The following is a 27297-nucleotide window of genomic DNA, read 5'->3' as shown; positions in this document are numbered from 1 at the left end:
CAAGGGGAGTCCCAGATATGTTCCAGCAAACATCTCGATTTTGCACCCAAGATAGCTTGCCATTGAGCTAAGCAAACTTGGCTCGATGTTGAATCAAGAAATGGATAATTTTGCCCAATTGATTTTTTGTCCCAATGAGATCTCAAATAAGCTAAGCAGGGCACTTTTGTTGTGAATTTGGCTAAGGGAGCCTTTGCAGAAAATAATTGTGTCATCTGCGTATTGAAGGAGGCCAATGTCTTGAGCTGGATTAGAGGAGGTAGGCCTTAGCCATCCTGCCCGTTTAGCCAGTCGGACCATGGCAGCCAAGTGCTCCCCAATGAACGTGAAGATAAAAGGAGAGAGAGGATCTCTCTGCCTGATTCCCCATGTGCCTTTGAAGTACCCGCATGGCTTGCCATTAACTAGACTAGAATATGAAGCATTTGAGATGCAGCTTCTCATCCAGAATCTCCAGCGTGTGGTGAAGCCAATTTCACCGAAAAGGTGGTCAATCAGCTTCCAATTGACCCTATCAAAGGCTTTCTCAAAATCTAATTTGATGACAACTCTCACTTGGTTCGATTTTTTAAAGGAATGAAGAATTTCATTGGCTGCCATAGTTGAATCCAGAATATTGCGGCCAGATATAAAAGCACTTTGACATGGGCTGATAACACTAGGGAGAGCTGCCTTAAGATGTTTGGAGAGGTTGCGGGCTGAAATTTTGTACGAGCTTGTGGTCAGGCTGATGGGTCTGTAGTTTTGAGGGAGGGTTGAGTTGGTTTTTTTTGGGATGAGGGCAATGAAAGAGGCACCAATGGATTTATGGGTGATACGTACTGGATGAAAATTGTTTACGTAGGCATGTACATCATTTCTAATAACGTCCCAAGACTTTCAGTAAAATTCACCGTTGAACCTGTCTGGCCCTGGGGGTCTATCCTTCGACAAACCGAGAGCAGCCTCATCAATTTCTTCTTGAGAGAAAGTTCTCTCCAGCTGAGCAGCATCAAACACAGATATACAATTGATTTCTATCTGGTCGAGGATAGGGCGGTGAAACACTCCTCTGTATAGAGATCTGTAAAAAACTTCACAAACACATTAGCAATGGAGACGCTATCCGTAATCTCCTCACCTTCATTGAGAATGGAGGATATATTGTTAGTTCTCCTGCGGGCTGAGGCAATGACATGGAAGAACTTTGTATTGCCATCCCCATCATTCAACCAGCAGAATCTGGCCCGTTGCTTCCAGTGAGTGGTTTCATTTTTAGGATATTTGAGACATAAGAATTTAAGTTGTTTCTACAAATGAGTTCAACGGGAGAGAGTGACCTTTGCTCTTCAAGGAGATATCTCTGAAAGGCGGTTCCGGATAGAGTTTTTCACAGATGCAGCAGCGGCATTGAGGCTACGAGTCCAGGGCCTGATCATTAGCTTTAGAGCTTTGAGCTTCAGTGGGAAAGACCACCCAGGGTTTGGGTGATGATTGAAATCTTCCCACCAATTCTTTAGTTGGGGGGCAAAAGAATCATTAAAGAACCAGGAGTTTTCAAATCTGAATGGAGAGTGTCCCCAGGTTGGGGGGTGAGAATTAATTAGGATTGGCCCGTGGTCAGAGCCAATTTTGTTGAGGACTTGGCTGGAAGTGTTGGGGAAGAGGTGCAACTAGTCATTATTTGCCAAAAAAGGTCTAATTTGGAAAGAATGGGGGCTTTGTCCGTTGGACCAAGTAAATTTTTTTCTTGATAGCGGAATTTCAAGGAGCTCAAAGTAGCTAATTAGATCTGAAAAAGCTCTTATAGTGGGGGTGATTTTTTTTGTCGGAGGGCTTTTTTCGGAGCAACGGAGGGGGGCATTGAAATCCTCAGCAAGAAGCCAAGGGATGTTCCATTGTTGACCTTTTCAAAATTACTTCTTCTTTCAACTTATCCTCCTATCAAAAGAACTGATGAATCTTGGCATGATAAATCATTCATGCATGAGCTTATTAATATCACTATAAACTCATAAGAAATCCGAGATCACTAAGAAAAATATTCTCATTCAAAAACTTAAGCCGAGTGGAGTTCCAACTCTTCAAATATTAAAGAATCGATTAGTGAAAAGAGTACAAAGTAACCAAGGTGATTAAATTTTCGAAATCTAATGAATCTAAAATCGTAATAGGCAAGAGAATTGCTCTTCATTATCACAAACTTGCCTCCACAAACAATAACTTCCCATGCAAAAGATTTCAACATAAATCGAAAAAAACTTGCAAACCAACTGAAAAATCCATCTTTTGACAATCTTCTTCCAATCCGAGATATATAAATCTCAATACTTTCATAGGATAAAGAGAATCATTTCTAAATCATCTTCTAGAGATAAAAATCCGAGAGCATGAAGCCATAAATAGGTGATAATAACATGAACGAAAAACTTATCTCAACAAGCTTCAATCTTGCTTCACAAAGAGCCTTTCATGAGTAGCTTTGATAATAAACTCTTTAGAGCATCTTCTTGACATGGGGATCCTAAATCCAATGCTCTGATACCATATGGAATTTAGGACTCCATTATTAAAACCTCGAGCAAAGTAAGAGAGGAAGAGGAGAAGAAAAAGAAAAGAGAAGAGAAGAGAAGGCAAAGAGAGAATTCGGGTAGAGAAGAGAGAAAGGGAGAGAGAGAGAGCGCCTTTAGGCGAAGAGAGAGCTAGGACGAATTGAGAGAAGAGGAGGGAGTTTGATACTCTACCCCAAGCCAAGGGCCTCTATTTATAGTTTTTGAGAGGATGTACAATGTCTATAATGCCTTTAGGGCTACAAGCTTTACATAAGAAAAGACATAAGTAGACATGTTCTCCTTGACTAATTACACCCTTGTGCCATCTTTATGAGATGACTTCTTATTTACCATCATGCCACCTCTCTTGGACGTGTGGACCTTCTCCATACTCGTGTGGGCTTGAGCCCATCTTCTAACAAGGTTGGGGATGGGTTTCCCCAAACCCAACCCGAGGGGATGAAATAAAGATTTAAAAGGGGGTAGGGGCTGGTCAAGGATAGGTCAGATTTATGGGGATGGGTCAAGTTTACGGGGACAGTGTGGAGATGGGTTGGATTAGGTTTTACGAGAACGAGACGAGGACATTGATTGGGCTAGGATCAGGTTTGACGTTTTGGGTTATTTGAATTTTTTAGGGTTCTAGTTTTGGACTCTCGGTTTTGGTTAGGTTTTCGAAACCCAAACCCAATGTGACCCATGCCCACCCCTAGAAGTCGCTGTTACAGATTGTCATAGAACCTCTTGTGATTGTAGAGTTATAACTGTCAAGACCTATCAGTTATGCCAATTTTTCAACTAATATGGGTTTCGATTGGGAACACTATCATTCTACCTCTGGAAGAGAGAGCTCATCGTATCTATGAAAAGGTCTTGAGAGCTAGGGAAACCTATGATAGTAAGTGCTAGGGAAGAGGGGTTCTTAAGAAGGTGAGGCAGGTGTAGTGATTAGAGGTTGCAGAAGAGGATTTCTTTGAGATGGGAGTAGAGCGAGAGGAGGGCATTGATGTCATACTCCATCTCCTAATTGGACACCTTGAGGATAATCTTGATGAGGAGTGGAACAGTGAGGGCATGGGCTTCGAATGTCGAACAACTGTTGGGGGTAGTGGCTTCCAGCCTTTTCAAGGGAAGAATTCCATAGGAGATATTCTTTTGTTGGAAATGATGAGCATTCATGCTTTCAACATTTGTGGGTACGATTTAAGAAAGAGAAAGATGTGAAGCTGGGCGGGTTTGGGAGAATTGGTGGGACTGGTGTGGTAAAAGTGGTCGTGAGAGGATGGGGTTGAGGGTTTGGCTCAGTGAAGGTTGGTTGTGGGGTGAGCTTCCTGGCAGAGCTGACCAAGAGGCAGGGGCTAGGTGCCCAAACACCCAAAGATGAGTGCCCCGGTCTGGCAATGGTCCGATCAATCTGATTCATATTCTGATTCAGTGGGGAGGGTTGCTGCAGAGGGTGGCTGGATCCCCCACCAGGCTCCCTGTGCCATCATAAGTGGACAGATCATCAAAAACTACTTTTGCCCAATAACACTCTTCCCCAACTGATAGCCGAATGAAATGGGACCCTGTCCAATGCTTCTTCTGGATGATGAGCAGTCTCGCCATATCCATGCGAGAGAGCGAGCTAGACTTCAGAGCTTGGTGAAGGATGTTATGATTCTGGGGTTAAGTACTTGGCTTTCTGTTGCCTACCAGGCCGGTCTTTTGGGTAGTATTGGCTAGGTGCTTAACATTTGGTATCAGAGCTATAACGCTGTTGCGATTTCGAATCCCGGAGGGGGCGACCTAGAGACTTGTGTAGCGCAAAAAAGGCGGTCCGGGTCGCTAGAGTGGGCTGCCGTGGACATCGGCTCATAATGGTGGGAGTATTGTTATGGTCTTTGGGTTAAGTGCTTGGCTTTCCGCTACCTACCAGGCCAGTCTTTTGAGTAGTATTGGCTAGGTGCTTAATATTTTGTATCAGAGCTATACCGCGGTTGCGAGTTCGAATCCTGGAGGGGGCGACCTAGAGACCTGTGTAGTGAAAAAAGGCAGTTTGGGTCGCTAAAATGGGCTGCTAGAGTGGGCCTGGTAGGTAGTGGAAAACCAAGTAGTTAACCCAGGACCATAACATCACACACCCCTTGGAGAAAGAGCTTGCCCTCAAGCTCTTACGAGCTGAATTTGGTCGTGAGTTGAGAAGTTGCCGCTGCAGGAACATGGTCCATGAGAGCCACTCGGAAAGCCGTCCATCCGAAGGAGCCCTTCGATTCCGGGATGTAAATTCTCGCCATAATCATCTCCCCTCGGCCCTGGACGATCTTACACTCCCAACAATCCTTGTAGCAAAAGACTGAGAAGCAGAAGGAGATTGAGCCAATTTGGAGCTCCCTGGATCGTGTTCTGCAACTACCAATCGACTTAGCAGCCTTGAAGTGGTTGAGGAAGGAAGCACAATCTGCGGCCGGGAAGGAAACAAAAACTCATTTCCCATTGTTGTGCACCGTGATTCGAATCGCAGGCCCCGATCTGTCTTGGGTTCGACCAATCACGAAAAAAGTGTCGTCAAGGGAGAGATGTTTCTGATGACCCAAATTTTCTCCCACTTCTGTTTTTCTTTGCCCGCACCTTCGTCCATCCCTTTCCATCGCTATTTCCATCAAGTCTAGAGTCATAGGAGAGATCATCTACCAGCATCGTCTCAAGGCAGATACCAATTCCCATTGAGAGCTTGTGGGCCGGGACTCTGGGACACGGGGTTCGTGTGCTGGTCTCCCCCTTCTAAAGATGACTCTCGAGATCCTCCCTACGAGCAGAGAAAAGGGAAAGGGAGGGAGGAGACAAGGAATCATCCCCCCTAACTATCTCCTTTCCGTTGGAACACCTTGCCTGAGCGGCATCCGAAGCTCCGGCAAGTTCACCGGAGGTCGGCGTTGGCCTTCGTCCACCACGGGAGGGGACTGCGACTCCCCGAGTCGTGCATCGTGAGAAAGAAATCCCCAGTTAGGAGCTGATCTTAATAAATAAGAGAGAGCTATCTTCACAGTTTGAGATGACATGGGGGAATGATACAAGAAAAACAGGAATAATCCAACGTGCATAATAATATAAGTCCACAATAGTAGAATCACCAAGAGAATAAAGTCAAAATTGACCAGAAAACTAATCACAAAATTTTACCAGCAAAGAACTGACCACAGAATTGAGTAGAACATTGACCATGAAGAGGACTAAAAATTGGCCATGAAATCTGTCCAAGAGATTTGACTAGGGTTAAGATAAACCCTAACACCAACTTTTGAATGTCCTCTTCCTCTTAAAATCTTTGGATTGTTGGCAGGGATGTTTGCTTCTGCATGGCAGCACCATGAGAGCTTCAACTATGTGGATAAAGAACTTTGAGGGAAAATAAGGAGCTGGAATTGTCTAGTGCAACTCCATGGCCAATGGAGTTGACATGGTGATTGCTGATTTTGCTTTTGACACAAGGAGGGAACAAGCTCAAGCTCTATTTTTCATTTTTCTTCCCACGCTTGGAACAGCTATAGCACAGAAATTTCCACCTGATTCATTCAAGCACAACTAGTCAATAGCAGCTACAGCAATCCACCTCTTGAGAGCATTAATAGTGGGACCACTTTGAAGCTCTAATGCAAAAGAGCTGGCTGCCATGGAGCAGGAAGGGGCGTGGCTACTACTGCCATGTGCAAGGTTAATTGTTTCCCATCTGAGGACATAAGAAGTTCTCTCATATCTGAAGCTCAGAGAGATTCACTTGGTTTGCGGTGGTTGTTTCATCAAAACTGGACCTTGGAAGATTGGATGAGACTTTTCTATATTTTAATGAACTCAAGGAAGAATAAGATGAGTAAGAGAAAAAAAGCTACTGAAATCTTAGCTTTTGTCATGGTAGAGAGAATCTTCGAAATTTATTTGGTAAGGATAGGTCGACAAAGATGTTCTTCTTCTTGTTGTACACAGATTATGCACGACAGTGCCTGTTATGGTCCCTAGCCATGGATCTAGTAACTCGGCGAGTTGAATATGAATCCAGCACTGTTAGAGGGTTTCTTAACACGTTTTTGTGAAAAGAAACTATCTTTTTCTTCCCTCACACGTTATAATTGAAAAGGAGTTTCCTTTTCTCAATTATAGATGCAACCAGCAAGTTAAAGGACTGTTTAAACACTCAGATATGAAACCCCTCTTTTATGATTCATGTGAAGAGGGTTTTACTTGCTGTAATTACTCAAGAACAACCCCTTTCCCTTTACTGAATTCATTCCCCTTGAAAAGGAGTTTCCTTTTCTTAATTATGAATGCACCAATTCAAGCAAGAGACTGTTTTAAGGATCCAATTATGAAACCCCACTTTATACCTCACATCAATGAGTAGGGTTTCTGAATTCATGCAACTACCAATGCTGAATGTAAAGAGGGCAGTCTCTAGCTCTTGTAAACTCGGAAAAGATAGATAAAAATACCTCTTGAAGACCTCCTTCAATTCAGCAATTCGAAAATCCCTTTCTTGATGCTAAGACTCAACCAAATCCTCCTTCCCTCACTACTGGTTCGTGGAAGAGATGGATGACTATTGCAGCATGGAAGAGAAGGCTGATTCCTCCTCCTTTTCCTTCCAAGATCTCCTCAAAGACTCCCCAATGGATGCAGCAAACCCCCAAGAGAGTTCACACCAAGAACCCTAAAATAGAGAGCCTAGAAGGAACCTAAATTACCCTAGTTTATGCTAATTCCGAACTTGCTTTATTTCTCCATCCTTACCCCTTAAATAGGGTAATTAACATCAACATAGGTTAGGGTTATTAAACCCAATTCTACCCCTACCTTTAAGTCTTATTACAAATCAATAAAATTCGAAATTAAAAGCAACATAAATAATAAAAGTAAAGTAGATGACTCAGTCTTATTGAGTCCATAACAGTGCCTGACTATGTTTGATCTCCTATGGATGCAAGATATCTTGAAATATATTTTTTTTTCCATGATAAGCACACTGCTAGGCCAAGAGAATCACCAACATGATGACAAGAAGAGGAGAGCCGAATTCTGCTTTAGATGGAATGGGATGTGTGAGAACTGGTATCCTCAAGCCGGGTATGGTTGGGCCTAGTGGACTGACTACAGAAGTATGTGGTTGAGCGAGTCTAGATTGCCACACCTCTGTATTTGCTGTAAAACTTGGTCAATGGAGGACAAAGATTGACAGACGATCTGGTAAAGAGCTTGAGACGAACACATCAGTAACCTCAATACATTGAAATGAGGTTAGAGTTGATGAAGATGACAAGAAATTGGGGGTGCGCAGTTGAAGCAGATCATAGCAGCTGTTGAGTTTCAGTAAGAAAAATGAGAGAAAGGGAACTGTGAACAGAGAAACGAATATTGGAGATGGGTAAACTATCTAATGAGAAAATTTTTGAAAGAACTTATCTTTTCTTCTTTTTCTTTTCCATATTTTCTTTCTCCATCTCAATCATTGCTGCTATGATATCATGTGAAAATTTGTAGGAGAAAAGTATTGGAGAGATTAGGGTTTAGAGAGTCCTCTCCCTTATTTATGTTGATTTTCAGGACTCCATGGATTTAGCTCATGAAGAAAAAGAGAGAGACCCAATGGGAGAAAACAGAGGAAGAAGAGGTTATGGACTTAACCAAACCCTCCCCCATAAGTCATATTTATATGTATCAAAATTACCAATATTACAAGCATATCCTTCACCCTAATAAGAATGAAGAAGAGACAAGAAATTTGAACTAATTACATTAGTGCCACCCTAATTACATCATATATTCCAATACTCTCCCTCAAGCTGGGAGGTAATGGTAGTGATCCCAGTTTGAACCAAATAACATATATGTAGTAATAAGCTCCTCCATCACAGTGTCCCAACCCAAGCACCAACTCTCAAAGGTAGAAATGGGTGATAAGTGGGTAATGCCTGTCATTCACAAGATGGTGATAAAAGACCCACGGGTATATATATAAGAAGTCTGAGTAGACTTAAAACACCCATATAAATCAAAGGGACCAACCAAAGCAATGCTTTAACAGGGTTGGCCAATAAGGGTAAGTGAGAGTCAAATAAATGATGGTAGGAGAAAGACTGCCAAAGGGTAATGGGTAATGGAAAATAAGATGCCGAGGGCACACTGTGCTTTATTTTTCTAAGAAATTCAAAATCCGCATGAGAGAAACCAATGCCGATAACAATCAATAAATAATGAACCCAAGGCAAGCGACCCAAGGAGTTCTTCTTCATAAATAAAGTCTCAATCAAGGAGACACAATAGCGGTAGTGGAAATGGGCCAATGCCCAAATAACATGTACCACATGTGCAGTTGTATAGTAGTGGATAACCGGTAAATAATAGAAGTCCTTAAGGGTAACAAGGACACATGAAATAGTTCGTAGCTAGTCCATCAGTAAATAAGAAAGTTGCACCAAATAGTTTGTTGGAACCGAGTAATAATCTAAGATAATAATCCAGCCGGAGATAGAGAACTAAGTCAAACCGAGTAAGATATCAGACCAATATAGTTGAGTCATAGGAAAAATTTGTATAAACCTTCTGACCCGGACCCGTATAACCGAGGTAGAAAATAAGTAGGCTGAGTCAGGCTGACTCGGACCCGAGTTGACCCGGTTTGAGTTGACCCGAGTTAACTCTGCATAACAAGAGCAAGTGATCCTCGGGTCAGCATAATCGTCGTTGGGTCAACCCAGTGGTCCTGTGCTGAATCCGTGCATTATTAAAACATTACCTAACTTGGGGAATTAAATCCCGAAATATACCTTCGTCTTCCTCCCTACGACGATTTGGAATAGAGCGGGACAACTTCATCGTCGCCGAAGCTGGAGAAGGAAAGGCCAGCGAACCTAGAGAAGCAACAAAAATCTTCTAGAAAATCTCCAGAAATAGCAACACAACAACGAAGATTAAGGGAATTTCCAAAACCAGCAGAGAGAGCGATTTTTACGGCAATCAAATGGCAACGAAAATAAACTTCAGAAGATAGATGGTAGTTGTCGAAATTAGATTTCTTGAATGAGATTACGAAGATAGAAGAGAATCTTGGATAAGTAGTAGCTTTCGGAAATCAATCAGCCAAATTTCTCAGCCAAGTCTAGCAAGTTTCAAATGCAATATCGTGATTAAGCTAGATCAGATGTAATCCACCAGCTGGCTCGGAAGATAATGATACCAATAACGCTTGGAGATAATACCGGCAGAGACTGTCTCGGATGATCAGTGATGCTATCAGGACAGTTGGCAATGCAACCGTTATAGTGAACAAAAGTAGATAACAGGTAACATGTAACTCGGAACAGATAGCTGTTGTATTGGATAATAGAGTTGTTTATGATTCTGTATTCTGATACAGATCAAGCAGATAACAACTACTGATAATGTTATGGACTCCATAGCATCCCGAGTAATAAGCAGACACATGAGTTAATTTATGTATTTTCCTTTTGATGTGTTTGGATGGTTTACTTGTAATTTTCTTATACTGGTGCCCGTCAGTTTGGGCTTGATGTTTTGTGCCCCTAATCCTTTTTATGGAGGAGAACGGGCTGGAATGAGAATTAAGCATTGAATCAATTAGTCTAGTTGGTCGGATTCTCCCCTCTGAGGTCCAAGGTTGAGCCTCCTTCAAGGCTCGTTCCATCCCAAGCTATTGGGCGTTCGAAGCACATAAATTTCCTCTATTCGTCGGGTAGCAAATCTGGAGGAAAGAGGAGAAAGAAGGGTGACGAGATCTATGGCAAGGGCAGAACCTAACATCGTGGTATCAGACAGGACCACCCTTGGCGATTCCTCTTCCCAGGAAGATTTGTGTCATATCGTTGAGAAGTTGCATCATAGCGTTGAGGCAAATCGAAGTCGAACTGACGGACTTCAATCAGCAGTGTCCACCATCAATGACACTCTTCAACACTTACTTTGACGAGTGGAGGAAGGTTTTGCTCGAGGTCCTACGCCGCTGGGCAGTTCCACGCTTCCTGCCGAGCCCCAACCTCCCCACCCGCACCCACCTCCACCACATCTGCGCCACCAACCTCCAACTGCCATGGGACCCCACGCACCAGGCCACAATACGGTGCCCAGGTATGCAAAGCTCGACTTTCCTACCTATGACGGGTCTACGGATCCCTTGATCTGATTACACCGTTGTGACCAGTTCTTTTATAATCAAAGAATGCATGCTGATGATCGAGTCCACTTAGCTGTCTTCCATATGCTTGATGAAGTGCTCCTATGGTACCACCAATTTCATTCGAAGCATCATATTCATGATTGGGATTTATTTAAAGATTATTGCATGTTGAGGGTTGGCCCTCCTACACGTAGCAACCCTTTGGGGGATCTGGTGAATTTAAAACAGATAGGGACCATTGAGTTGTATCAGAAACAATTTCAGGAACGCCTGGCCCGTGCCAGTTGATTTGTGCCTCCTACACAATATGTTAATTTATTCACTGTCGTTTTAGTGGAGGCCTTGCTCCTGGAAGTAGAACTACATGACCCTCAAGACCTGGCCTATGCAATGAACCTTGCTCAGACTATAGATACAAAACAACATGTCCCAAAGGAGTCTCTGGTCCGATGACCATCTTGGCCGAGCAGGGCGCCCACTAGTGCCCCCACATCCTATTCAGCATCTCCATGCTATGGCCAAAATCCAGCACCGCGTGCTAACGATTCGACTTCCACTCCACCAGCACAATATATCCGTCTCCTGTCTAGACCCGAGATGGAACAAAGACGTACCAAGGGGCTTTGTTACAATTATGATGAGCAATATGTCCAGGGCCACCAATGCAAACGTTTATTTTGGTTGGAGGTACTGGATGAGGCAGAGGGAAGATCCACTGTTGGAAGACAGTCTTGAACCAGACCCTGAAGAACCCGCCATTTCCCTCCATGCTATGATAGGCATGCACAACTCCAACACTATGCAAGTCTGTGCCGGATTGCAGCATCTCCAGTTACTGGCATTAGTGGATTCCGGCAGTACTCACAATTTCATTAGCTAGCCAGCCAGCTGCTCAACAACTTGGGTTGGTGATTCAAAATAACACTGGCATTTCAGTATCCGTTGCCAATGGGGAAAAAATTTCAAGTGCGGGCATTTCTCACTCTACTGAATTTCATATTGAAGGGCACTCATTTCTAGCAGATTTTTTAGTCATTCCACTGGCTGGGTTTGACTTGGTACTGGGCATTAAATGGCTCCAGACGTTGGGGCCCATATTATGGGATTTCAAGGCGTTCACTATGACTTTTACGGCCCAACAACATCCTTTTACACTTATGGCACTCATGCTCCCACGCCATGTACTCTTCAGGAAATTCAAGTCCTGGATGCAGATCATTGTAAGTTAAATTCCTTAATTACAGAATTTGGTGAATTGTTTTAGGTGCCTACTGCACTTCTACCTCTCAGAAATTGTGATCACCGTATCCGCTTGAAATTGGACACTGAGCCTGTGGTGGTAAGGCCTTACCGTTACCCCCACTTACAAAAAAAAGAAATTGAGCGACTGTTGAATTTAGAATCCGTTTTCCATGATTACAAACAAGAGAAAGAAGAAAGAAAAACGAGAAAAGGGGAGGAAAACTCTCGGTAGAGAAGAGAAAAAATAAAAAAGAAAAGGGTGAGCTGCGTCAAGTAAGGAGAGGGAGAGAGAGAACCAACTCGGGATTGAATGTGTGACTTGATTAATTCCGAATTACAACTCTATTTATAGTAGAGGAGGAGGTAGAGTCCTTATACAACTTGTCATTCAATCCTAATTACATTCCAACTGTAACTCTTCAATATAAGTAAGTCTATTCAAACTAGAACTCCTAGAAGGCTAATTGGAGTAGAACTAGGAGTCCTTTATTACCCACGAGATTATAAGGGATAAGCCAGCTCGTGGCCTTATCCTTGTTGGCCCCTCATGATCCTCCAGCGCACCTTGATAAGAGTGCTAGCTCGTGAGATCTTTGTGGGTCCCACTTGATCTTCAAGTCTTCTAAATCAATTCAGCTTGTGCTTCTTGATTCCTTAACTCGTGCTTGCTTTGAGAGAGGACTCTTCTTGGTGTCCCAAGTCCTCTAGGATTCTTCTTGATGACCTACGTCCTCATGGTGGGTCCCACCAGCTCGAGCACCATGGTGGGCCCCACATTGTAACAGCGACAATGCTAGACTATTCTCGCACAAGGGATTATTCAGCCTAGTAGGTCTCCTTTTTCTTCACCAGTGTTACTCGTCAAGAAACATGACAAATCTTGGCGGTTTTGTGTTGACTACAGAGAGCTCAATGCTCATACCATCAAAGATAAATTTTCCATTCTAGTGGTGGATGAACTATTAGATGAATTGTACGGGTCCAACTTATTTACCAAGCTGGATTTGAAATCAGGGTATCACCAGATTCGAGTGCACTCCCGCACCATGGGCATTTCGAGTTTTTAGTCATGCCATTTGGTCTATCCAACACACCCTCCACCTTCCAGGCCCTCATGAATGAGGTATTTCATTCCATCTTAAGGAAGTTTGTTCTTGTGTTCTTTGATGATATCCTGGTTTATAGTAAGCACTGGGACGAACACCTTCAACATCTGCGCCAGGTGTTCACTCTCCTACGTTCCCATCATTTGGTTCTCAACCAATCCAAATGCTCGATGGGAACTTCAGAGGTAGCATATTTGGGCTATGTCATATCAGCCTCTGGCATGAAGGCAGACCATAGCAAAATTCAGGCAGTGGTCGATTGGCCTACTCCCACATCAGTCACAGTGTTGAGGGGGTTCTTGGGACTCGCAGGTTACTATAGAAAATTTATTCGTAACTATGGACAAATTGCAGCTCCACTCAACAATCTCCTTAAGCGCAATGCATTCACATGGTCTGACATAGTTGTGTCCTCCTTTGAGAACTTGAAGACAGCATTATCATCCGCCCCGGTACTCTAGCTTCCCAACTTTGATGAATTGTTTGTTATTGAATGTGATGCATCAGGTGGAGGTATTGGCGCGGTCTTACAGCAGCAAGGACACCCCATAACTTATTTCAGCAGGCAGCTAGGCCAACATCACCACAAATTAGCTGCCTATGAAAGGGAACTGGTCGACTTAGCAAAAGCCATTCAGAATTGGAGGCCCTATCTCTGGGGGTGCCCCTTTGTAATACGGACCGATCATTGCAGTTTGAAGTACTTGAGCAACGTCTCACCACTTCCCCCTAGCAGCATTGGTTGAGCAAATTGATGGGATTTGATTTTATTGTTGAGTATAAACCTGGCTACCTCAACGTGGGTGCAAATGCCTAGTCCCGCGGGGACCTGTTTGAGCCTCAGCTACACAATCAGTCAGCCAAGATTTCTTTTGTTGGACTCCATTCGGGATGAAACTTAGCAGCACCCCGAGCTCCTTGAATTATATCACAATATTGAGTAGAAAACACTAGATAGCAACTGGACCATTCAGGACCGACTCATATTGTTCAAGAATCGGATTTATCTCCATCCGACTTCGCCCCTCATTCACAACATATTATCTACGTTTCATGACAACACACATGAGGGCCGACAGAAAACATATTTTCGTATAAGTCGTGATTTTTACTGGCGGGCATGAAAAGTAGTGTGGCGGACTATGTGACAGCTTGCCAAATTTGTCTACGGAACAAAGCAGAGTCCTTAAGTCAGCACTTCAGTTACCTTCACAGGTATGGGCAGATATACCCATGGACTTTATTGGTGGCTTTCCCCCATCCTCGGGCAAATCAGTCATTTTTGTGGTGGTCGACCGTTTCTCTAAATATGGACATTTCTTGCCTCTGGCGCATCCATATACAACGACTCATGTCGCCCAACTCTTCATGGATGAAATTGTCAGACTATATGGCGTGCCTGCGTCCATTACCAATGACAGAGATGCAGTCTTCACAAGTACTTTCTGGAAAGAACTATTCAAGCTGCATGGGACAAAATTGGCATTCTCCTCAACTTACCATCTGCAGACCGATGGACAAATAGAGGTCATCAACCGTACCATTGAGATGTACCTCTGTTGTTTTGTCGGGGATTCGCCTAAAGGTTGGGTCCGGTGGCTAGCATGGGCGGAGTTTTGTTATAATACCTCGTACCACACAGCACTCGGCACAACTCCTTTCAAGGTCGTTTATGGTAGAGATCCCCCTCGGCTCTTATCATATGAACCTGGTTCTTCCAGGTTGGTAGTTCTAGACTAGGCTTTGGCAGAACGAGATGCAATGATCCGCCAGGTCCGAGATCATTTACAGGAAGCTCAACATACAATGAAAGCAAATTATGATAAATGGCATCGAGATTTGGTCTTTTCTCCGGGAGATTATGTGTGACTTCGTCTCCAACATTACCGCAAGCTCTCCCTTACGGTCTCCAAATGTCACAAATTGTCCCCAAAATTTTATGGGCCATTCCAAGTACTGGAACGCATTGGCACTGTGGCCTACCGGTTGCAGCTTCCACCGGATGCAAAGATCCATGACGTTTTCCATATCTCATAGTTGAAGGCCTTCCATGGTGACTCTCCGTTGCTCCACACCCCTTTGCCACCACTTCAGGAGGGGCGTGTGCTTCCCACCCCAGCTCAGGTGTTGCAGGCTCGCAGAGTCCAGGGCAACTGGGAGCTTTTAGTACAGTGGGCCGACACATACCCACTTGACACTACATGGGAGCGTTTGGCGTCTTTCAGGGCTCTCTACCCCACTTTTGAGCTTGAGGACAAGCTCTTTCTCCAGGAGGAGGTGATGTTATAGACTCCATAGCATCCCGAGTAATAAGCAGATGCAGGAGTTAATTTATGTAATTTCCTTTTGATGTGTTTGGATGGTTTACTTGTAATTTTCTTATAACTGGTGCCCCTCGGTTTGGACTTGATGTTTTGCGTCCCTAATCCTTTTTATGGAGGAGAACGGGCTGGAATGAGAATTAAGCATTGAATCAATTAGTCTAGTTGGTCGGATTCTCCCTCTCTCTGAGGTCCAAGGTTGAGCCTCCTTCAAGGCTCGTTCCATCCCAAGCTATTGGGCGTTCGAAGCACAAGAATTTCCTCTCTTCATCGGTAGCAAATCTGGAGGAAAGAGGAGAAAGAAGGGCGACGAGATCCATGGCAAGGGCAGAACCTAATAGATAATCATAAGGTAACATACTCTGCTATTCATGAAAATAAAGAGCTTCCTTTTTGAAACAAATATGCTGCTATTCACATCCTTGCACGAGGAGATGAATACCAATGTTATCACTATGATAACAACAAGATAAGCACCCCACAATTATAACAGCAAGATAACTGTAAGCCTGTTGCAGGCTTCAGGTATAGCCACCCGAATTCATCAAGCTTGCATGTCTGTTCTTTGCTTGAAAAATCTAGTTTTTTTTTTTTTTTTTCATCTTTGAGTTTTATGCTTTCAAGAGAAAATCATGACGGTTGGAGGCAAAGAAATTATGGTCTGGAGACAATCCCCATTCTGTTTTCTAGAGACAAAGAGGAGCTGATGCGTCCCTCTCATTTTTCAGAACATGATATAGCAGAAAAAAAATGGGAGCATCAAATGGCAGAGAAATCGAGAAGTCTTATCAATACCAGAGGGACATCGGTAAAAAAGAGAGATGCCAATACCGATAGCAGCAGAGAGCTATGATCATCGGTAAACAGAACTCATTGAGTTCGGAATTTCAATAGTGTAAGGCTTTTGTGCTGCTCTTCCACGGGATTCTGATTTACCAGTCGATGGCCATGTTAAAGTCCAGCAACGATTGATGGCCATGTGAGTGGAAAAAAAAATAGAGATCGCCTTTGGTAAGCACAAATAGTTGTAATCTCTGCGCTGGTTCTGATAATGCATAACTTGCCGGCGTTTGCGGACTATCCGTTGCATTGGAGGAGACCGTAAACACGATCAGCGCCTAATGGAAATAATTGTTTTGGCCGGCAAGCGGAGGAGAGGCGTTGGGATTTGGCAGGGCGGCAAGATGAGGCACGGGATGGATCAATTTGTATTTTCTATCACTGTTTTATGAAAAAATGGGTTTTCGCCGTCCATGTTGCCAGGCAGTAGAAGAAAATGAGCAGTACTATAAAAAACGAATTTCCAGTAACTAATAAAAAAACCATCAATATGAGAAAGAGAAAAGAAAAAAATCGGTTCATGGAATTCTAAAAACCATAGCTACGAGTCCTGAAAATCAATGCTCTGATACCATGTTGATTTTCAGGACTCCATGGATTTAGCTCATGGAGAAAAAGAGTGAGACAACCCAATTGGGAGAAAACAGGAGGAAGAAGAGGTTATAGACTTAACCAAACCCTCCCCATAAGTCATATTTATAAGTATCAATACTACCAATATTACAAGAACACTCTTCACCCTAATAAGAGTGAAGAAGAGACAAGAAATTTGAGTGCTTTCATCGGCTTTCGTGGGGTGGCAATCTTGGATCCGCGTTAGACGAATTTGACTTGGGTCTCATTGCTGGTGGTTTGGTTGATGGCAGTGTTGGTGTTTGGAATCCTCTTAAATTAATCAGAGAGAGCTAGAGTGATTCGACGTTGGGAGCTGCGAGGGGAATCGTCCGTCCTCCAACCAAAGATGACGACGACGACAAAGACTACGCCGACGAAGTCGAAGGTAAGGTTGTCGACGGCGAAAAACATTCCCAATCGAGTGGAAGAAGATGGAGATCCCAACCAAGTGGAGGAAGATGGTGACGGAGAATGGTACACGGCAAGGGGCCGGAATTCCAGGAAAAAAGAAAAACGAAAGGAAGAAGAAATAGCGTGGGTCGTCGGAAATTCAGAAATCTCGCTGGAGCTCAAAACAGGGAGAACCGAAAAGGTGATACGAATTACAGCGAAAAATGGAAATAAGCGATCTTTCGTCTCAATATCGTTGGTTGCAGCCTTGGATTTCGCAGTTTGTCTCGTAGATGAAGAAGTGTTGCAAGTTCCTCGGCTTCGGGAGATTAGAGTCGGAGAGCTCTCTTTCTCTGTTTCGGTTTTTCGACAAAGAGGAACGAGGACGTTTAAAGTCATCCAAAGTAGAGGTATGTTAATAATGGCCCGAGTGTACCTCCCCGAAAAATTTGGCACATCCTTCTGTTGGAAAGTTTTGAGAGAAAAAATACTAAGCTTCATCCCATCGAAATCGCCCTTGAGACCCCCATCTATTCATCCCGTCCCTCACGAAAAGACAACCTCCAGTAACCCCCCCCCCCCCCCCCCCATCTCAGAAATCCATCCCACCTTTGAATATTTTGATTTCGTCAGGCTAGAAATCCCCTCCCCCCAAAAACCAAAATATTGCCATACATTTGCCCTCTGACTTCTTCTCGATCAGATGTAAAGCTTTAAAATCAGCCCTCATGGTGAAGACCAAGTCCGTCGAATGGACAAATGAGACCCTCGCGCACTGGTTTCGGGATAAAATCCACATCGACTACCTCCCGAAAATCTCATGGCTGAGCCCTCGACAGTGGCTGGTCTTTCTTAACTCGTGGGAGGAGGTGAAGATAGCCCTCGACGAAAGCTTTTGGGACGCCGAAACTGAGATAACAGTGTCGGAATGGGAAGAAACCCCAGGAATCTTTCCCTCGGACAATGGATATCCGTCAAGGGACTTCCAATAGAATTGTGGTCGGAGGAGGTCCTGTGACGAGTATTCTGTGCTTTTGGAACCATCATAAGATGGGACGACGACACGATGGAGAAAAAGAAATTGGACATCGCCAAGGCGTTCGTTACCCCAAACACTGGTTGGCCTGAATCTCTCTTAACGGAGTTAATTTTTGGCGGCGATTTCGTATGGCTTGAGGTGTCTTTCGGAGCCATGGAGATCTTGCGACTACCGGAGCTTCGCCGGACTCAAAGGAGACGAATTACTCTGGAGGCCAACTCACCCCCAAACTGAGTCAACACGGTCTTTAACTCATCAGATTCAGGTGAGTCAACCTCTTTACAGAGTTCTGGATCGAACTCGGGCTCAAATTCAAAATCGTGGGGAAGTATTTTGAAACAAGATGACAGCTCGCTTTTCGAAATACAAAAGGTGTTTCAAATCCGGGGAATCTTAGACCCGAGTCCCGATGACTCCAGCAAGGGCCCGTCAATGGTACATCTCGAAAAATACTCCCGGTGTACTCCAACCGAGGGACTGCGTCTTCCCGAAAACTTCTGCACGAGCCTCCAGACACCGATGAAGGCGCCTAAAATAAACGAAGCACCCCTCCTCAAAGCGTCATCTGCCATCTCTAAATCAAAATCAAGGACTGATGGTGAAAATCGGGAGGACGAAGTCCACACATCTTCCGGTTCGCAGTGCAAAGAAGGTAGTCTCCAAAAAACGATCCGAAGCCCCATCCAGGTACGATTTTTGAAAATTTGACTCAGTCAATTTCAAAGGAGTTTTCTTCGAATGGTGCAGATAGACCGTCTACAGGCGGAACGTTCATCGAAGGGTGTTCACTTTTTTCAAGGCAGTTTTCAAATTGTATAGCAGAAAATTCAAATACTGCTTCGGGAACCCCCCTCTCAACTTTCTCAAACCCCCACACCTCTACCCCTTATACGCCTACCCCCATTTACTCGAGCCCAGAAATACCGCAAGCCACACTACCCTCCTCCTCTGCTTCCCTATCCCACGGCTCCAACTCCCAAGGAAACCACCCCTCAATTAGTGCAACCCTACCTCTCCCCCAGAAAAGTCCTCTCGATCCCCCATCCTTTTCTTCAACCCGCCACTAGAATCTTCATTCTCGAGATCAGCACCGCTCAACAAAATTCTAATTATGATCTCGAGCATACACTCCAAAACATACAATCTAGCCAAGCTAGCAAATTCACTACTCCCGAAACCATAAATGAAAATTGTCAAGTGACATCTCTCTTTTCGGATATCCCGGACACCACTGGATTGGGAATAACAGAGCCTGCTCACTTACCCCCTCAGCAAGAAACAGACACTAATGCCTCTAGAATTCCAACGCTGGCTAATCTCCACAATCAGGACAGCTCAATTACTCCCCAAACTCCTCTCTCTTGGTAGACTTGGCCGTGTGGTTAAGGCACTCCAAGTGGAAAGGCACAAATATGATGCGGAATCTTGGCAGCAAATGATAGATTTGGCCCATCTTATGGGAGCAATTTTTAGAGGCCCGTTACCTGGAGACAAAAATGCATCCGGAGTCATCAAGTATGGTAATAAATGATCGTGCTTTCCTGGAATGTTCGAGGAATTGGGGCTTTCCGGAAGAGGGGAGTGATCTCTAATGTTATTTCTCAATTCAAGCCTTGCTATCGTCAAAGAGCTTTGGTCCAATTCTTCTATTAAGTGGGTGGCTGTCAATGGTGAGGGTAACTCGGGAGGTATCCTAGTCGCTTGGGACTCGACGCTCTTGGCATCCTTGCAAGTATCTGAAGGCCGTTTCTCTTTGGGTCTGTAGTTTAGAGACCTCTCCTTGGGCAAAATCTGGTGTGTAGGGGGTATATACGGTCCAAACAGATACCGTGAGCATGACTTATTTTGGGAAGAACTCAGTAATCTCTTCCAGTCCTGGAGACTTCCATGGCTCTTCGCTGGTGATTTCAATGCCATTCGATACTGCAGTGAGAAGAAACCGTCGGCTAATTGCATTTCTACTTCCATGCGTGGTTTCTCTGACTTCATTGGTGGGTGTGGGTTGGATGAGATCCCTCTCTCGGGAAAAAGTTATACCTGGTCGAATAACCAACAATAGCCTATTTTGTCCAAATTAGATCGGTTTTTGGCCTGTCCAAAGTGGCTGCAACTTTTTGGGAATGTCTCAGGTCGGGTTTTGAATAAGGTGGGATCAGACCATTGGCCAATCATGTTGACCACTTCTTTTGAGAAATGGGGTCCCTCTCCTTTCCGGTTTGAGAATTCATGGTTATCTACAAAAAATTTTGAAGCTCATATTGACGAATGGTAGGCCGAGGGCCTAGACATGGGCAGGCGGGAGTGGGCTTTTCCTCTAAAGCTTCGGTTTATAAAAAAGAAAATTAAAGAGTGGGCCACAGAGCATCGCATTTCTCTAGCTATTGAGAAGTCTTCCATTATCTCCCAAATTGCGGACCTTGACTTGGCGGAGGAGCAAAGGTATTCATCTCTAGCGGAGTTCTCTACCCGAATCTCTCTAAATTCAAATCTTAATTTACTTCTCCATCAAGAGAAGGTCCATTGGAAACAATGTGCCAGATTTAAATGGCTAAAGGAGGGAGATGGCAACACAAATTTTTTTCATGCAGTAGCTTTGACTAAGCAGAGATCCAACCGTATTACCTCATTATGCATTAATAATGAGGTAACATCGTGTAGGACCTTGATCACGAATGTGTTACTCAAGTTTTTCACAGATTTATATTTGGAGGAATGTAATTATAGACCGAAGCTTCAGAATATCAGGTTCTCTCGCCTTTCTCCAGCAGTTGCCTCTTTTTTGGAGTTGCCGTTTTCATTGGGAGAGGTCGAACGGGCTGTTTTAGGCATGGAGGGTGATAGGGCACCAGGCCCTGATGGCTTCAATGGGGTTTTCTTAAAAAGTTTTTGGCTTCGTCTCAAGGGGTATATCATAGCCATGGTTAATGGATTTTACAACAATGGGATCACGTTTCATAGTATTGGTGCTTCTTTTATTGCATTGGTCCCGCAGAAGCAAAGTGTGGAGAAACCAGAGGATTTCAGGCCTATCAATCTCATCTCTAGTGCTTATAAGATAATAGCCAGAATCTTGGCGCACCGTCTCAAAGCTCTTCTTCCATTGGTTATTCACAAATGGCAAGGGGATTTTTTGAAGGGAAGGGAGATTCTGGACTCTACTATGGCTGCTCACGAACTTATTGATCATTTTTAGCGCAACAAGGATCCTAGAATTGCCCTAAAGTTAGATCTTGAAAAGGCTTTTGACAGAGTTAATTGGATCCTGTTAGATGAGATCATGGAAAAGATGGGTTTTGGCAATAGATGGAGATTCTGGATAAGAAGTTGTGTGGGCTCGGCTTCATACTCGCTCCTCATCAATGGCTCCATATGTGGTTATTTCAAAGGGACCAGAGGTATTAAGCAGGGAGATCCCCTATCCCCGCTTTTATTCAATATGATTGGTGAATTTCTATCTGCTATGTTCTACTCGGCAGGTAATCTTGGGTGGCTCCACCCTACTAGCTCCAGTTCAGCTTATAATATTCCCATCCTCCAGTATGCAGATGATACCATAATTTTCGGAGTCGGCACCACTGATTGTGCTCGAAAGATTAAAGTTATGTTGGGTCTTTTTGAAGTGGCCTCTAGTCAAAAAGTAAATTGGGGAAAAACTTCTTTAATGGGCTTCAATGTTTTAACCCTGAGTTTCTCAGTGACATGGCAAGTATATTCGGATGCACAATAAGTCACTACTTGGAACATATCTTGGTTTGCCTTTTTTCAATAGTCGTATTTGCAAGAGGCTTTGGAATCCGGTGGTGGAAAAAATGGAATCTCGTCTGGCATCATGGAAGGGACGTCTTCTTAGTAAAGCGGGGAGACTCATCCTTCTCAAGTCCTGCATAGCCGGTATTCCCAATTATGCCCTATCTTTCATGTCTAGCCCTGTTGCAATTTGTAAGATTATGGATAGGCTAAAAAGATGTTTCCTATGGAGGGGATCGAGTGATGCTTTCAAGTACCATCTGGTTAGCTGGGATGAAGTATGCATGCCAAAGAATATGGGTGGCCTGGGAATCCGAAAAACTAGGGAAATGAATCAAGCTTTGTTGCTGAAATGGCTATGGAAGTTTTATAATCACTCCTCAAATCTTTGGAAGGAAATGGTCCTCACAAAGGTGGGTGGGGATCCTCACTGGTGGATGTCTGGTGGGAATCGTAGAGCCCTCTCCCCAATATGGAGGGCATTATACCTTCTGCTTCCTAAATTCCTAGAAGAGGTCTCTCGGATAGTGAGGCTCTGGAGGCTAGTCGATTGGTGGACCTTGTTGCTTCATTTAAAATTTGCCCATTGGAGGCTGACAAGCTCATTTGGTGGTCAGACAAAAAGGTCTCCTTCACGGTCTCATCAGCATATGGCTTTTTAAACAGCGGTAACTCGGCTTGGAGGGTGAATGAAATCAAATTTGTATGGCATTTATGTGCCCCTCCAAAGGTAAAGTTCTTCATGTGGAGTGCCTATCAAGGTAAAATTCTCTCGGCAGCCGTATTGAGAAGAAGAGGTCATCCCTCAGTGGATCCCATATGTCCATTCTGCAACTCAGAAAATGAAACTACTAGCCATATTCTTCTCCATTGCAACTTTTCTTGGAAGGTGTGGATCAGCATTCTTGGAAAGTTTGGTTTTCAGTTCTGCATGGCGGCTGATATGCTTTCGTTCAGTAAATCTCTCATGGGTACCCCTATGCCTAGTCTTGGAAAGATGATGCTCTCTACATGTGCTAGTTTTATCCCGTGGGGTCTTTGGAATGAGCGAAATAGAAGACGTTTTGATGCAAAAAGTGAATCTTTAAACCGAGTTGCGGACAGTGGTTGGGCAAATATCAACTTGGCTATTAACCAAGAAAGCTTTCTCTCCTTATCTGGGTTCCTCCATTCGTGAAAATTGGAGAAACTTGACATTGATGCACATTGAGAAAAAACCTCCGGTCATGAAAGAATGGTCTCCTCCTGATCCTGGTTTCCTAAAGTTAAATTTTGACGGTTCGTCTCTTGGCAACCCTGGTATTTCTGGTTTTGGAGGAGTTATTTCAAACCATTCCGGTAATCAGCTCTTCACTTATGCTGGACCCCTTGGTAAATTAGACTCTACGTCTGCTGAATTGCACGGGCTCTCCGGTCTTCGTATCTTCAGAGATAAATGTAGGGGGCCTCTCCACATTGAAGGTGACTCCAAAGTGGTGATAGGTTTGGTGTGAGAACGCATCTTCTCCTCCGTGGAGGCATTGGGATACATTTAAAGAAATTTTAGATATTACCTCAATTGTTCTTTGTATTTGGTCTCACATTTTGAGATCCGCAAATTCGGCGGCTGATGTGTTTGCCAGGCAGGGAGCTACCCTACAATCACTGGTTGTAAGGGACGTGCTCCCTCAAATTTTGTAATTCTCTTTCGTTTAATCAATACATCTTCTTAAAAAAAAAATACATTAGTGCCATAATTACATCATATATTCCAACAATTTATAACTTAAACATTAGTAAAAATTAAATCATGTCTTTACTCCCCTTAAACCATTGGAATTCACTTTCGATAAGAAAAGACTTTCCTAGAAAATATAGAAAACCAAATTAATTCGGAATAATAACTTCTAACAAGTCTAGAAAATCTCATTATCCTCAAAAGAACAAGTCTTAAACAAGCTTGTGGGTTTTGGATAAACAATTGGTAGTTTAGGTTCTGTTGAAACAGGCCTTCTTTTTTTTTTTTTGAGTTAACCGGCCTATGTTTCCCATTGAGCAATGTATACAAAATGAAATGAAATTTGATCTTTTTTCACAGAAGCACTATTTGAAGTGGATCCTAAGTTGATAGCTTGTTATCTGCTCCTCAAATTGGAATTAATTTTTTGAAAGACCTTGAACTTTGTTCTTTAGTGGTTTGTCTAAAATCCTTTCAATGACATGCAGGATGTTGAAAGAATATCTGTATATGATCCAATTGGTTGCATAAGTCTCATGATAGAAACAAAAGCTGGGAGATATACAAAAATGTAGCTCTTTCTATTATTTCTATTATTGCAGTTGTTAATGTGGGTAAAAACTCCCACTTCTTAACAAGGCTTGGGGTTTTGTTGATTTATAAGGTTGGAGAATAGACATTTGGCTTGTGATTTGGAATAAACAGGGCCTAAACTTTATCAGAGGTAGGTCTAAGCCCAACCTAATTTGTCTGTCTGTTGTGTGCCAAATTCATTCCACAGGCTTATCTGCCTGCATGTTCTATTGGGCGTGGATGTGATGAGGGCTGTTAGTGTGAGTAAAATTCCCACTTCTAAAATGGCTTGAGATTTTGTTGGTTTATAAGGTTGGATAATCACCTCCTAAGTGGCTGGTTATTTGGGGATGAAGCTAGATCCAAACTCTACATTAGTTAATGATCCCAGTTCAGTGAGTCCTTTCTTCTGAAATGAACTGCTGACACCAGTTGTACATTTTGTCTTCATGGACGGAAGAGAAAGGGCACTTAGTGGAAATAGAATTAGATGTTTTTGGAATAAATTCTAGAAAGTCTTGTAAGCCTTTTCCTAAATTTACTGGATTCATCCGTGTGAAAAATGAACCTGGTTTTTTGGCTGTATCTTTGAATTCATCATCCTGTTGAATCCAAGTTTAGGATCCCGGCCATGATCTCTTAGAAATGTTCATAAATTGCAAAATATCAACTCCATTAGTTAAAAAAGGTTGCCATTCACATATAACTGGGAAAGTAGGTGTGCACTTTGAAGAACGAGATACTCCTAGAATCAGTGCTAACAGCACTAATATGGTGTATTATTTACAGTGTACTCCACTGCGCGCCCCCCCCCCCCCCCCACCCACCCACCCACCCACCCACACACACACACATACACACACACATATACACACACACACACACACACACACACACACACACACACATATACACATACACACATGCTGCTCTCTTAGCAAGTATATAGTCTCTTTCATTGAATGGGTGGGTCTTCTTTTTTCATCATACAAGGAGGTTGCGTGCATCTCCCTTTTCATTCTGGAAGTTCTTTGCTATTAAGTTCATCGAGACTTAGATCATAGCTTAGTACTCTAACAAAAATAAGAAAAAAATTGTCTTTCTTATCAACGATGTAAAGCTGATAAAATGAAAGAGAAGGGTTTCGTGGAGGTTCTTTTAACTGAATTTTGGATAATTTGGAGTCGCTCCTTAATCTGTCTATCCAATTCATTCATGTTTTTAACAAATTTTGTTAAATGGTACTGATTAACCTTACTTACTTTCCCCAGGCTGTTGATTGTCCATACCTTATTATCTATTCTAAAACTGCAAATATGAATACTGCTAAGTCCAATGTTCTACAAACACTGGATTGTGGGATTTGCCATGAGGAAGCAGAGGATCCTGTAGTGAGAAAAATCATGTTGTAACATTTTCTTACTCTTGCTTCTGTGCAAGAACAAGATTGCCAAAGTTATCAGCTCTTCTCTTTTGACCAACTTGGTTCTTCTATTTATCTTACTTACCTCAGGTCACTGCATGTGAGCATTGTTTCTGTAAGACAGGTTGCTTGTCCTTCATGTTCAAAGCCTCTTAACTGTTGATTTCACTGCAAAGAAGAGTCCAGAACAAGGTGATTTGACCGTTAAGGGTTTTAAATGTTCAAGTATCCTAAACAAAATTTGTCTTGAAGATTTTCATACTAGCACAAAGATTGAAGCTCTGGTAACTATTGTATCTTGAAAGCTATTTCTCCAAGTACTTTAATGGACATTTTCTCTGGTCATTCGACTCTAGTCTCTCCATATTTTTGTTTCAATTAATTCATTTCTTCCCATCAATCATGTATTGTTAAGTTTTGTGCAGAGGGAGGAGATCAGATTCATGGTTGAAAGTGATGGTACTGCAAAAGGAATGTGCAGTCAGTTCACTTCATTCATGGATTTGATTAACTACTCCCTTCAAAAGGTTCAAGTTGTTATTGATGTTACTGGTCGTGTGAAAACTTTCATATTTATGTTGTTTGCTACGTGGATTGACCTCATTAGTGAATTGACTTCATGTAGTCTGGTGTGAAGTGTGTGTCCAATTAGTTGGGAGTATGACTATGGCTGCAAGAGATTCACTGATGATCCAGACTGATTCTCATCTTTTTCAAAAAAAAAACTGATGATCCAGACTGAAAAATCTTTCTTATGAGCTTCAAAGCTGGTGGCGTGGCCCTGAATTAATGTGAGCAATTTAGCTACTGATGTCTGTCCTATTAATGTTACCACTCCACAAATGTGCCCCCTTACTGTTTTATATCATTTGCACTTGTCATAAGTTCATTTTAGTGATTTTGTTGTAATTTGGAGTTGATAACAGGTCTTCTTAATGGACCCTAGGTGGAATCCAGCAGTGGAGCAACAAGCTCAAGATCAAATTCACAGAATAGGACAGTATAAGCCCACGAGGTTATGTCTAGGCTTTTTGTTTTTATTAGTGCTCGTCCTTCTCTTCAGGTAGCATTTTCATTCTTTTTGTGGGTCCTTAGGATAGTTTGTGATTGAAATCACAATTCTAAGGTTGCAGGAAAAGAAACAACTAGTCTTTGAAGGGTAAACTGAAAATATTTCTTCTGAGTAAATATGGCTAGAATGGATTTTGATGTCCTGTTATTCACTAGGACTGTTGGTGGCTCTATCGAGGCTCTGGGCAAATTTACAAAATCTTCTGTATATAGATAGAATTAAGACCTGTGTTGTATGAAATATCAGAATGGTCCTAATTATGTTTGACAGTACTATCCAAGATGATTCTTTATGTTAGCAATGTCTTATAATCATCACTTGAGAGAACAATATAATCTATGGAGACAATACGAATAATACATCCAGTTACCCTTCTAAGAATAAACATCGACTTATTAGAGCTACTCAGTTTGAAGAAACTTGTTTAAGTCTTTACCATTCGATTTCTTCAACTAATCCACATGGATTTATGTGGACCAACCCGTACCTTAAGCTTGATAAGTTGTGGAGACTAATT

At 42.9% G+C, this 27297-nt stretch overlaps 1 long non-coding RNA gene across 1 annotated transcript in view; it reads left to right on the top strand.

Annotated features, from left to right (window-relative positions):
* Window positions 1-26957, top strand: part of LOC137960465 (uncharacterized) — a 33293-nt gene extending 6336 nt beyond the window's left edge. The window contains exons 3-4 of the long non-coding RNA XR_011114167.1: window positions 25557-26499; window positions 26635-26957. This is a non-coding gene — a long non-coding RNA (uncharacterized lncRNA). The remainder of the gene's footprint in view (window positions 1-25556; window positions 26500-26634) is intronic.
* Window positions 26958-27297: the final 340 nt, after the last annotated feature.

Source organism: Aristolochia californica, unplaced genomic scaffold, assembly GCF_029961685.1.
Source record: "Aristolochia californica isolate CCGP_79_NKW_82.1479 unplaced genomic scaffold, dmAriCali1.0.hap1 SCAF_3, whole genome shotgun sequence".
NCBI classification, from domain to species: Eukaryota; Viridiplantae; Streptophyta; class Magnoliopsida; order Piperales; family Aristolochiaceae; genus Aristolochia; species Aristolochia californica.
The sequence above is the reverse complement of the archived record's forward strand: the minus strand, read 5'-3'. Positions and strand labels throughout refer to the sequence as shown.